This window comes from Stegodyphus dumicola, chromosome 3 (genome assembly GCF_044657685.1).
Source record: "Stegodyphus dumicola isolate Sdum_Otavi_A_Nest chromosome 3, ASM4465768v1".
Lineage (NCBI taxonomy): Eukaryota > Metazoa > Arthropoda > Arachnida > Araneae > Eresidae > Stegodyphus > Stegodyphus dumicola.
Genome location: NC_140770.1, coordinates 137,775,149 through 137,788,905, shown reverse-complemented (window position 1 = coordinate 137,788,905; position 13,757 = coordinate 137,775,149). Strand labels below are relative to the sequence as shown.

General features: G+C 32.2%; 1 non-coding gene across 1 annotated transcript; it reads left to right on the top strand.

Moving 5' to 3' along the window:
* The first annotated feature begins 1,222 nt into the window (after positions 1 to 1,222).
* On the top strand, positions 1,223 to 1,293 carry TRNAD-GUC (transfer RNA aspartic acid (anticodon GUC)). The gene has a single exon. It is a non-coding gene; the product is annotated as a tRNA-Asp (tRNA).
* Positions 1,294 to 13,757: the final 12,464 nt, after the last annotated feature.

The following is a 13,757-nucleotide window of genomic DNA, read 5'->3' as shown; positions in this document are numbered from 1 at the left end:
CGATTTTCTAAAGAAATTGATCATCATTACTGATGCGGTCAAGAATATCTACAGAAAATTCCTTACAAACAGCTAAATCATTAGGTTTGATTTCTTTACAAAGCTGTAGTTCATATGCAGTAAGTTTCAACAGTTCATGAGCAAATTCTGTGAACAGCCGATCTGGGAATTCCTGTTTCCAAGACAGCACGGTGGATCGATTGGCTGGAACTGCATACAAAAACATCTGGAATGGCGGAAACATTTCAAGTTAGTCCTACCTGCACCTCCTTTGTGTAGAACATCTGCGGTCTCTCGAAACTGTTTTAAACTTGTTTAACTGATTATTTTGTTCGTGGAAGTTTATTCAATTCATGTCCGAATTGCCTCTGAACTGTTTTCAGAGATTTCGTTTTCCATAAGTAGAGAATACACATTGTTTTTTCACTGCATGACGCCATTATGTCGATAAATAAACAAATTCCCTGTTGCCATTTATAAAACATAGAAAAAATGAAATTATTAAACTAATGATTACATCGACATAAATTGTTTCCGGTTACTTCGTAAAATTACACTTCAGTTTAATTGACCTCCAAAAAGCATTTGATTCCCTCTGGTGCCGGAGGTTCTAGGCACACTGAAAGACATGAACTGTCCAAAATCATTTACAACATTTTTCAAGATTACTTCACCAACAGACGCAGCGTCATTATCAGTAACAACCGTACAGTTTAAAAAGTACAGAGGCTGCCCGCAGGGCTCATGCCTAAGTGCAGATTTTTGAAACCTGACGTTTGACAAAGTTGGAGTTTACATTTCAATTTCCAGATATTCAAATAATATTAAAGTCCCTAAAATTAAACTAAACTAAATATTAAATTGGTAAACTATTAAATATAAAATAAAAGTTTTCAAGTTCATTCAGTCTTTAAATGGTAGAAGAATAATTTTGTTGATGGCTCCCCGAAGAACACCTGGAGAGCTCTTAACTTCAACTACTCTGACCAGACCATCAGCACCAGGATACACTTGTTGGATGCGACCTAATGGCCAATGCAAAGAATTGGGGTTGGAGTAATTTAGCAGTACTAGTTGACCAATCTGCATGTTTGGCTGCGAACTGCTCCATTTGGCACGATTCTGTAGTTGATTTAGATACTCGGAATGCCACCGCTTCCAAAATTTAGCTTGGAGTCTCTGAACTGGTTCCCACCTGGAATGATAAGAAAGAGAATCCGAAGCATCGGTGGTTCAGTGGTAGAATGCTCGCCTGTCACGCGGGCGGCCCGCGTTCGATTCCCGGCCGATGCACCAAATGCGCATTTGTGGTTTTGAGATTCAGTGGTAATCCAAGTTTGTTGAAAGTGTGGTGGTTCAGCAAAACATAATATCACGTCTCATATCAATCAATCAAAATCAATAATCACCAATCAATAAAATATAAATTGATTTAATTAAATATAATAACATCTCAATCTCAGAAATCGCAAAACTTCCATCGAGTCTCAGCACGCACTCAATGGCGCTCTCAGCGCCCTCTAGCGTTAGGCGGGTCTTACCAAAAATGCACAATTGGCCCCAACACTAAAAATGCACCGCTTTTGCGGACGATATAGTTTTTCTCGTGAGTGGTAGCTCCAGACACGAGTTACAAAGAAATGTAAACAACACATTAGAAATTTTCAGCTCTCTTTGCAAACAACGAAAACTAATAATTTCTCAAGAAAAATCACGTGCCTTAATTATTTACAAACCCTCACAAAAGATAACAAGACTTCCAAGATTCGAAACAGAAGGAATTGAAATAAAAATAGTTAACTCCATAAAATACCTGGGTGTCATAATTGATAAAAAAACTTAACTTTATAGACCATCTAAACTATATGAAAAGCAAGAACTCCAAAATAACAACCAATCTAAAGCGAATGAACTGAATAGGATGGGAGATGAACAGACCAATCCAAAACCTCAACTACCATACAGAAATCGAGAAGATTGTCCTACACGGGGCAGCCATATGGGCAGAACCAATGACGAAAAGGAAACAAACAAAAAAAAAACTTCATACAATCCAGCGACCCTTCCTTCTCAACTAACTACACAGGAAGCTACAGAAAAACATCAAATGCGGCCCTCCTCCAAATCGCTAACAGCACACCACTTTTTATACTTGTTGAACAAGAATTCCATAAAAAAACTGTACTACAATTGGGAAAGAAGAGCCATTACAAATCATTAGAACTTTTAGCAGAGAAATACGAGACACCGGCACACCCAAATGAGTACCACCCAGGAAAGAAAAATAATATCACATTAAGGATGAAAAAAAAAAAAGAATAATAATATGAACGAAAAGAAACTCCCCCAGCTCTTTACAGACGGTTCCGGCCTAGAAGAAGGTAAAGGCAGCACAATCAAAATCTACATAGATCCCAATTCGACAACAAAACAAAAGTTCCACCTAGACCAACTAAATAGTGTAATCCAAGCGGAATCAATAGTGCTCCTTCAGACAATAAAATACAGCATCACAAACTCCCTAAAAAGCACATATATCTTTACAGACAGTCTTTCAGCGATGCATCATGCCATTGCAAACCCGCACCATAGATCGAAATTAATCTAAGAGACTACAGAAAGAACTTCAGCATCACACAATCAACACTTCTTTGTCACTTGGCTGAAGGCACACGCAGGGACAAAAGGCAACGAGGAGCCTGACATCCTAACCAAAGAAGTAGCTAGGGGTCAAAACGCACAAAATTTATCAGTACCATGGCCTGGCTTGCACATTAAAAAACCATAAGAGTAGTAAGCCACGGTACTCGGGCGGCGCCCGAGGCTATAGGGGGCGTGGCCTCCGCCATCTTGGATTACGTAACAACCAAAAGTGACGATACCAGAGCCATCTTGGATTCCTTCCCGCGTTATAATGACGTCATCATAGTTCCGTTTTGATTCTGTGGCAACGATTTTATGTTTCAAAGCTTTTATTTTTTGTAGCAACAACAATACTTGTTTATGTTTATAGCAACGGTCTCTTGAACCACGTGTTTGGAATGACATCACTTTTAATTTATTTTTTTAACTATTTGACACGTGAATAATTATTTAACACTTTATTCATATTAATTATTTACTCTTTTTATAAGTATTTTAATTATTTAATTTGTCATTATTTTAGTTACCTTTAATTAATTTTTATTCAATTTAATATTATTTTTCCTGAATTTTAAAAATAATTCCACGAGCGGGTTTCGAACCCACCATCTCTTGCTTGAGAGAAAAGCACGTTACCTCAAGGCTATGCTTTATCTTTCCAATCTTGCCCTCTTTGTCCCTTTGACTGATTTGCACCATTGATGTCATAAGGCTGAAAGTCTGCGCATGCGCTTAGACATGAAAACTCCGACACACATTTGTTTTTACACGACGGCTAGGATTTCTTTTGGCTTCTTAATCATTACTTTATTCATTGCTGTTTTAAATGTAAGATTTTCCCACAGTTTGAATTTTTTTATTATTAAGATATTTTTAATTGTTTTCATTTTTCATCTCATTCTTACTATTTTTTAAGTAATTAGTTAATTTATTAATTTTTTAATTCCTTTTTCTTTCCCTTTCCCAAACATAAATTTTATTTTTAACTTTCGCAAATTTACGTTTACTTCCACAAAAGTGAATTAAAGTTTTTTTTTTTCTTTTTTTTTTTTTTTTTTTCAAATTTATTCCGTTTTATATTTTTACTTTAATTTTTTTTTATAGTTAACTTCCTTTTTTCGGTTTTACGAAAGTAATATTTTATTTTTACGAATTTATTTTTGTTCTTTTCACTTTTTTATTTTGCAATTTTTTTTCAAATTTATTCCTTTTTTGTATTTTTATTTTATTTTTTATTTACAATTAACTTTTTTATTTTAAAAAGGCTTTTTTTTTGTTTAAACTTTTTTTTTACAAAAGTAATATCTATTTTTACAAATTTAATTTTTCCTTTCCGCTTTTTATTTTTAAAAAAAGGTGTTACTACTTTTTAACTTTATTTTTTTACAAAAGCAATATTTCGTTTCATAATTTTTTTTTGAGTTTTTTGTTTACACAAATGCAGTTTTTTGTTTTTCCCTTATGCATTTTACTTCCAAAGGTAAATTTTATTTTTTCCCCCCTCTCCTTTAATTTTTTTGTTACATTTTTATTTTACCCTTAACTATTTTTTCCCTTGTTTTAAATACAACATCATGTTACACTTCCATTTCTCCAAAAGTAAACTTACCTACATTTTTCCGTCTTTGAAATTTTAAGCTGGAATTTACATGCATATAACTTCACTAAATAATATTTTCTGTAATTTTAAACCAATATACACAATGTTCCTTCTATATAGTTTAACTGGAATACTACATTTCTTACTTTTTTACTACTAAGTTGGAGATACTCAGAATTTTTCCTTCTAATGTATTGTACTAACTATACAAAACTTTGTTGATTCCCTTTTACACGTCTCACTTTTATTCAAAGGATTCACCAAACTATGTCTGACAAATGTAATTTTTACACTTTCCATTTACACATTTACCCTTATATTTAACTTATAAAACATATTCATGCTGTATTTCTGATTCCTTTCCCCCATAATAAATACAGACTTACACATGTTTCTTTATTGTAAGACCTACTGACTTTAAATAATTCTTATAAGGAGCAATAAATTTTCATGGTATGAAGCCCACTCAAACCAATGCATGGAACATTTCTACCCAGTTAAGTTTAGATATGTACCAATAGTACTAATGTTAGCATTTAATTATTCCTTTATTAAAAACACATTCCGTCAAACATTAATTGTTAAATACTTGCTTTATTCAGAAACATTACCGTCAACATTACTGCTCAACAACATTACAGTTCAAATTATTATCGTTCTGAAAAAAAACTGTTGTTGCCAATCGGGAAAATACATTTTAAATAAAATTAATACGTTGCGTTTACATTCGGGCATCCTGACTTAGTTACGACCTCGGAACATTAAGAACTTATATTTAAAAAAATTAAATTTGTAATATTAATGTTTATAGTTCGAAAGTCTTTAGCTGTCATATAGATTCACCGTCGTTTTCTATTCTTTTTCCGTGTCCTAGTTTTAATAATATGCGGCGTGTTGTTATCGTTATCCCCAGTAACACTGTCCCAGTAACAGTGTCATCACCATCATCATCGTCTTCTTCTGATTCAGCTTGACACTGCCATGACTTTAATTGGCTCACATGAGCTGTCGTACTAAAGAAATGTCCTTTCACCTTCTCTTCTAATTGAGTCACTCTATAGGTATCACTTGGTAAAACTTCTGTAACTACCAAAGGTCCTCGATACTTTTGTTGTGTTTTGGTTGATTCTCCAGTTGATTTAGGTACACTTCTCATAACTACTATTTCTCCTCGTTCGAATGTAAAGAATTGCTTTTCTTCTTGTCATAATTTGCTTTCATTTTCATCTGCATATCTTCAATTCTCTTTCTAGCTTCATTTTGTAAGATTACTGGATTCTCCCATTCATTTGCGTCTTCATCTGTAATCATCCTCATCAATCCGTCGTTAAATTTCGGTGAATAACCGTGAAGCATTTCGAAAGGAGTTTTATTTGTAGTCTTATTTATCATATTGTTTAGATTTCTTTCGCATTCCTTAATCTTTTTGTCCCAGTCTCTCTGATTCGGATTTTCCATACTCGTTTTAATCGTAGCCAAAATTGTTCGATTTGCTCTTTCCACCATTCCATTACCACTTGGATGTTGAGTTGAATTGAGTGTAACTGATTCCATTATTTTGACAGTACTTTCGAAATTCCTTCGCAGTGAAACATGTTCCTCTATCACTGATAATTTTTTCTGGTAACTCAAAATCATCTACAAAACTCTTCAATGCAACTAACACATACTTGGTAGCAGTACTTTTCATAGGATATAAGCGTGTAAATCTCGTAAAATTATCAATTATTACAAATAATTCTGTATTTCCTCTTGAACTTTTTACGAATGATCCTAAATGATCTATATGTATAATTGCAAAAGGTCTTCTACCAGGTCTAATTGGATACAGTACTCCTTGTTTCTTACCACTAAATATTTTAATTACTAGGCATTCGAAACATATGACTTGAGGGACTATTGTTTTCGTTTTGAAATTTTGCGTCGAATCACTCTGAATGCCCGTTTCACTTTTCAAACTGTTGCCACCAAATATTATCGCCCTGTATTATATTTGAAGAAATTAAATAATGAAGAATCTGCATAAATGTATATATGTTTCTCGCATTGTGATATAACAACGATACATAGAGCCATCGAATTTTGAATGACGCAATCCTACTGAGCGACGCCTGAGATAACCACTGGTCTGACTTTGTTGTAAAAGTCTTACAGTTTTAATAGTCATCCTGGCAGAAGGGAATATTTTTTCCTTGTAAATATATAAATATAATATTGCATGGGCATACAAGGCCTATGTATTAGCATAGATATGTTAATTACAAACATTGTCTTGTACAAGTTACATGTGATAGTTATATAAAATCATGACAGTTATGTATACATTTAAACATTATCTGAATTCATATTTACAATACTTTTACTGAGATAATCAAAGTAAACTTGTAATTCATTTACACATTGACTGGATTTTCAATGTCATTTTAAACTGCTTTACAATATTATTTTTATCAAATACATACAAACTGGATAGTAATATGTTTACATTACAATAGTTTTGCTCTTACAATCCTGTTACTATTCTACGGAGTGAGCTATTTTTCTAGTGTTGATTTTCAGTTGTTGTAATATTTTGAATTGCTATTAAAATTAAGCTGCGAAGATGCAATTCTCAAGGGAGGGGGAGAATTTCTTAGTACCTTGCTGAGCGTAGCCTGATCACCTCCTCTATTTTGGTTTACGTCTGCTTGTTGCCGCAGGTATTCTCCGGCCGTTGCGGACAGTATTCACTGCTTGCATTTTTAAATGCAGTTTATCGGTTTGTGGGCAGTTGAGGAGGTAATGATCAGCATCACCTACCGCACCACATTCACAAAATTCTGATGCTCGTTTGCCGAATCTCTTAAGATAATATGGAAAGGGACAATGGCCAGTGTAGAATTTAATATGTGTTCCGCTGTATGTATTAATAGAGCATGTAACTTTCGGAAATAACTTGTAGGTTCTCCTCCCTGTGCTTTCCCTTTCCCATTTTTTCTTGCGAATATGGGCATGTGGAAGCCCAAATTTGATATTTCGAATTTGTTTTACAATCGATTTCATATTTTGTAAATTTTTAACGAATTTTTGATTATCAAACTCAAGGATTTCAAAGCGAGCAATGGCAACGTTGTGCATAAAAAACATTTTTATCTCCAGCGCGCGAGACTGTGTATCGGAAATTCTAATGATATGCTCAATTTAAAATTATTTTGCGATATTGCTGTTGAACTGAATTTTATGGTTTAAGTGCGGAGAACTTGATATTGACTAAATAAAGGTAACACACAAAACATTAAAAAAAAAAATTTTTAAAAACACCCCTTTGGACGTAATTTAAAATCTGAAACCTTTCAGATTTTCTTTTTAATTTTTTAATTATTATTATTTATTATTATTAATTTTCTCAATTTATTTATTATTAATTTTGGTGGATCGGTTATTCTCATTTGAAAGCAAAGTTAAACTTTCGAGCCTTTCCTGTCCCAACCTTTTCTCTAATAATTTTCTTAAGAATTATCTACAGCCTTTACGAGTATAGTGATCCTTAGCTATAGTCAAGGGAACAGTTAAGTATATGATGCTTGCTAAGCATACATCAGAAAAATTCGATGAATGTTATCTGTATTTTGTTATCGAAAGTTCTGCTAAGACTTTGACGCTATTAATTTTTGCAAGCTTCTTTAAATTACGAAAAAATATTTAGGAATCCTAAAACTTCGCATTGCGTAACTAAAAGTATGACAAAATCATAAAGGAAGTAATTCATCGACTTGAAAAGTGAAAATGTGAATACCACCAGAGAAGTGGTGAGAATTCTTCGGTTTTTCAAAATAAAATCTCTAATATATATATATATATATATATATATATATATATATATATATATATAAATTATAAAAACAAAATCTGAAATGTTTCAGATTTTAAATTACGTCCAAAGGGGCGTTTTTTAACATTTTGTGTGTTACCTTTCTTTATTAAATATCATGTTCCTCGCACTTAAACCATAAGATCCAGTGCAACAGCAATATCGCAAAATAGTTTTAAAACGAGCATATCTTTAGAATTTCCGATACAGAGACTCACGCGCTGGAGATAAAAATGTTTTTTCTGCACAACGTTGCCATTGCTCGCTTTGAAATCCTTGAGTTTGTTAATCAAAAATTCGTCAAAGTTTTAAAAAATAGGAAATCGATCATAAAACAAATTTCAAATTTCAAATTTGGTCTTCCACATGCTCATATTCGTTGGAGGATTACGTTATTCAAAATTCGATGACTCTATGTACCGTTGTTTTATCACAATACGAGAAATATACATACATTTATGCAGATTTTTCATTATTTAATTTCTTCAAATATAATGCAGGACTCTAACATTTTGTGGCAACAGTTTGAAAAGTGAACCGACATTTATGAGTCCGACGCAAAATGCCAAAACGAAACTAATAGTCCTTCGGGATTCAAATCCCTTTGGACTAAAAAAAAATCAGTATTTTTTCTCTTCACTTGGAGGACTCTGAGCACTACCCCGGTGGTAGTTACAGCCCTCTCGTCCCTTGTCATTACCCGAGTTAATCGGAAATCTACTGCTAAGTACGGGTTCGTACCAATAACGAATATAACTGAAACCGCATTGTGTCTAGTACTGAAGTATTGAATTCAAATTATGTGCTAGATGAGGAGGATATATTGTTAAAAAGATTACCAGTTTCTTTTGCTGTATAGTGTGGCTCAAAAATAGCTGGCATAAGGTAATAGAGTACCATTTCCCAGCACTTTTTCTTTCATGTATCCCTTAATAAAACTTCATAATTATAGAATGCTTCTAGCCCCATTCGGACCTAATACTTATCTCACTTTCATCCAGTATTCCCGCAATATATCTTAATATTATTTTAATATTATAAGATTAATAAAATGCATAGAATAAATTAGAAAATATACTCAATAAATTGTTCTTTCTAAGAGAATGATAATTTGGAGACTGCTTTAAATAAATCATTAAAACTATCTGAAATTTAGTTATCTTTCCCATTTCGTTTTGCAGAATAATATTTGTTCGACCTTTAGAACCCTTTTAAGTGAATTATTATGTTCCCTTTGCTTTATTTGTGGGTAAATTTATATCAATTCTGATAAGAGGTAGTAACGTGTCTCAGATACTTCGGTGTGATTTTTTTCAATACGTGATTTCGAAATACCTAGCTTTTTTTTTTAAATCATAGAATCAGTTTCGTTAAGCACTTAGAACAGTTATAAAACTGTTCTTTAAATCTAAATTGAGTTTATTTATTTTTATTAAAATATCAGATAATTAAGCAAGTCTTTGACGTCATTAATCATTGTGAAATTTCGACCTTAAGTGAAAAAAAAGTAATCTCGGGAAAGTGCTTGGTCCAGACATCAAACTAGAGTTTTTATCTGCGACAGTTCCATAATTAATCAATATATGTGTTTATGTAATGTACGAATATATTCATGTAATGATGTACGTGTTCATGTAATGTATATAATATATAAATTTATTGATCTCAATAAATTAAGAATTTGCTTAGGGGTAGAAGTGCTTTGGTGGAGAATTCGAAAGAGAAACTGGTTCTTGTTTATGTTATGTTACAAATCAAGAAAACAACGAAAACTCTATATAGTCAGCTTGTTCAATCTCCAGATTTAAAAAAAAAAAAATCTGAAATGAACTAACAGAGGTTCGTTATCTTAGTCATTCAGCAGTTAAAACGATCGAATTCTAGAAGGTCATTAGTACATTGAAACATTCAGTTTCTGTCAGATTTGCACAGCTGAAAAGAGCAACATTTAAAAAATTTCCATTTAATAAAATGAAAACTTGGCTTCGTAAAATTTAATCTTCAAGATGAAAATATTCTTTGTAGAATAAATCTTCAAACTGTAAGAAATGGTGCTTAGGCAATGACAAATAACTCTAACAAACTTATAAATGCTGACTCTAAATGCTAAGGCTTTAGCTATGATGCTACAGATGAGCATCATAGCTAAAATCACTGCCTAACGATGCCAGAGCATAATCAGTGCATCAGTCACAAAGAACAAGAATGAACTGTTTCTACATTCAGTTTTACGAGATCCAACAGGTTCAATCACAAAAAAATTCAAAGCTTTTTATGAAAAAACTAAGACCATGTAAATTAGTTTTGATACACTTCAACTACGTTCTTTATTTCTGCATGTAAACGACCCAGATTAGATTCTACACTGGGCTTGCAGAAATAAAAATTCTCTCTTGAAATAAATTGAAAACCTCAAGCTAAATGATTAGCGATGAATAATTAAATTCATTAATGTTTTCAATAGTATTTTGTAGACTTACTACGTAGTAATTTCAATTGAGAAATTTAAAAGGAAAGGGTCTGTTTATCCAACAACGTGCATGAAAACCTTCAAATTGCATTAGGAAAGAGCTGACTGTGAAAGATTCTCCATTTTAGCCCCCTATGAGCAAAGTTGCTCGAGATTATGAACCACGCAAAAGTTTTGAACTTGTATAGGATCCACAAAGAGATTTTCGAATTCCACGGTATACAAAAGTAAAGTATAATTTTTATCGCCATTAATTTGGGATCTGTAGGCATTGTGAATGTGTAGCATGCTAATATGTTGCAGATGGAAGCAATCAATATTTAACAAAAAAATGAGAGAAATATTGGTTTGAAGAAACCACTCGAAGAGCATAAATTTTCAGCATTTTATAAAAATACGATCTTTGAAATCCTTATCAAAATACGGGGCGTCCAAAATTTAATTCATCGTGTAACGAAATTAAATTGAAATGGATATGGATATGGTGAACTATGGTGAATACCCATTGTTTAACCATTGGCAATGTGGATGTCGTCCAGGCACACTAGTTATCCAGATAATTACACCCCACAAGGCTCACAGGAGACTTTGGCAGGCGTTGCTTGCAATGCTTTGTACTTTTACCACACCGCGGGCAGTGCCTTTTTTCCCAATAAATATACTTTGATGTTTTCATAGTTGGCGCATTTTGCACTTACATGCTATGGAGGACAGCTCCAGGTCTGCTTGCATATAACGTTTTAAGTTATATCTGTGTTGTGTTATTCTAGGCTGTGTTCCATAGCTCAGTGCCTCTTGTGGACAGGAAGTTCATTATATTTATGGTTCTTTTTCTGAGATGGTTGTTCTTGGTAGAGTGTCTTATAAAAGGAGTCATTTCACTTTCTGAATTTGGGACTTTTAAATGATGTTCAGCTGTGAGGGAGCATTTAAATAAATAATGTTCGGAACTGCCTCTTCCTCCACATGCACACTGGTTTGATGTAGCTAAGTTTCTAAGAAAAGGGCCATGCCCTGATAAGAAACGCATTATTTCTCTTGTTATTGAACTGGGTGCTGTGCTTAATTTTGGGAACAATTGGTAAGTCATTCTTCTTTGTTCGGCGTTGTCCCACCAGTTCTGCCATTCAGCCGTCACACTTATTGCTTATGAGTAGTAAGGCACGGTACTCGGGCGGCGCCCGAGGCTATAGGGGGCGTGGCCTCCGCCATCTTGGATTACGTAACAACCAAAAGTGACGATACCAGAGCCATCTTGGATTCCTTCCCGCGTTATAATGACGTCATCATAGTTCCGTTTTGATTCTGTGGCAACGATTTTATGTTTCAAAGCTTTTATTTTTTGTAGCAACAACAATACTTGTTTATGTTTATAGCAACGGTCTCTTGAACCACGTGTTTGGAATGACATCACTTTTAATTTATTTTTTTAACTATTTGACACGTGAATAATTATTTAACACTTTATTCATATTAATTATTTACTCTTTTTATAAGTATTTTAATTATTTAATTTGTCATTATTTTAGTTACCTTTAATTAATTTTTATTCAATTTAATATTATTTTTCCTGAATTTTAAAAATAATTCCACGAGCGGGTTTCGAACCCACCATCTCTTGCTTGAGAGAAAAGCACGTTACCTCAAGGCTATGCTTTATCTTTCCAATCTTGCCCTCTTTGTCCCTTTGACTGATTTGCACCATTGATGTCATAAGGCTGAAAGTCTGCGCATGCGCTTAGACATGAAAACTCCGACACACATTTGTTTTTACACGACGGCTAGGATTTCTTTTGGCTTCTTAATCATTACTTTATTCATTGCTGTTTTAAATGTAAGATTTTCCCACAGTTTGAATTTTTTTATTATTAAGATATTTTTAATTGTTTTCATTTTTCATCTCATTCTTACTATTTTTTAAGTAATTAGTTAATTTATTAATTTTTTAATTCCTTTTTCTTTCCCTTTCCCAAACATAAATTTTATTTTTAACTTTCGCAAATTTACGTTTACTTCCACAAAAGTGAATTAAAGTTTTTTTTTTTCTTTTTTTTTTTTTTTTTTCAAATTTATTCCGTTTTATATTTTTACTTTAATTTTTTTTTATAGTTAACTTCCTTTTTTCGGTTTTACGAAAGTAATATTTTATTTTTACGAATTTATTTTTGTTCTTTTCACTTTTTTATTTTGCAATTTTTTTTCAAATTTATTCCTTTTTTGTATTTTTATTTTATTTTTTATTTACAATTAACTTTTTTATTTTAAAAAGGCTTTTTTTTTGTTTAAACTTTTTTTTTACAAAAGTAATATCTATTTTTACAAATTTAATTTTTCCTTTCCGCTTTTTATTTTTAAAAAAAGGTGTTACTACTTTTTAACTTTATTTTTTTACAAAAGCAATATTTCGTTTCATAATTTTTTTTTGAGTTTTTTGTTTACACAAATGCAGTTTTTTGTTTTTCCCTTATGCATTTTACTTCCAAAGGTAAATTTTATTTTTTCCCCCCTCTCCTTTAATTTTTTTGTTACATTTTTATTTTACCCTTAACTATTTTTTCCCTTGTTTTAAATACAACATCATGTTACACTTCCATTTCTCCAAAAGTAAACTTACCTACATTTTTCCGTCTTTGAAATTTTAAGCTGGAATTTACATGCATATAACTTCACTAAATAATATTTTCTGTAATTTTAAACCAATATACACAATGTTCCTTCTATATAGTTTAACTGGAATACTACATTTCTTACTTTTTTACTACTAAGTTGGAGATACTCAGAATTTTTCCTTCTAATGTATTGTACTAACTATACAAAACTTTGTTGATTCCCTTTTACACGTCTCACTTTTATTCAAAGGATTCACCAAACTATGTCTGACAAATGTAATTTTTACACTTTCCATTTACACATTTACCCTTATATTTAACTTATAAAACATATTCATGCTGTATTTCTGATTCCTTTCCCCCATAATAAATACAGATTTACACATGTTTCTTTATTGTAAGACCTACTGACTTTAAATAATTCTTATAAGGAGCAATAAATTTTCATGGTATGAAGCCCACTCAAACCAATGCATGGAACATTTCTACCCAGTTAAGTTTAGATATGTACCAATAGTACTAATGTTAGCATTTAATTATTCCTTTATTAAAAACACATTCCGTCAAACATTAATTGTTAAATAC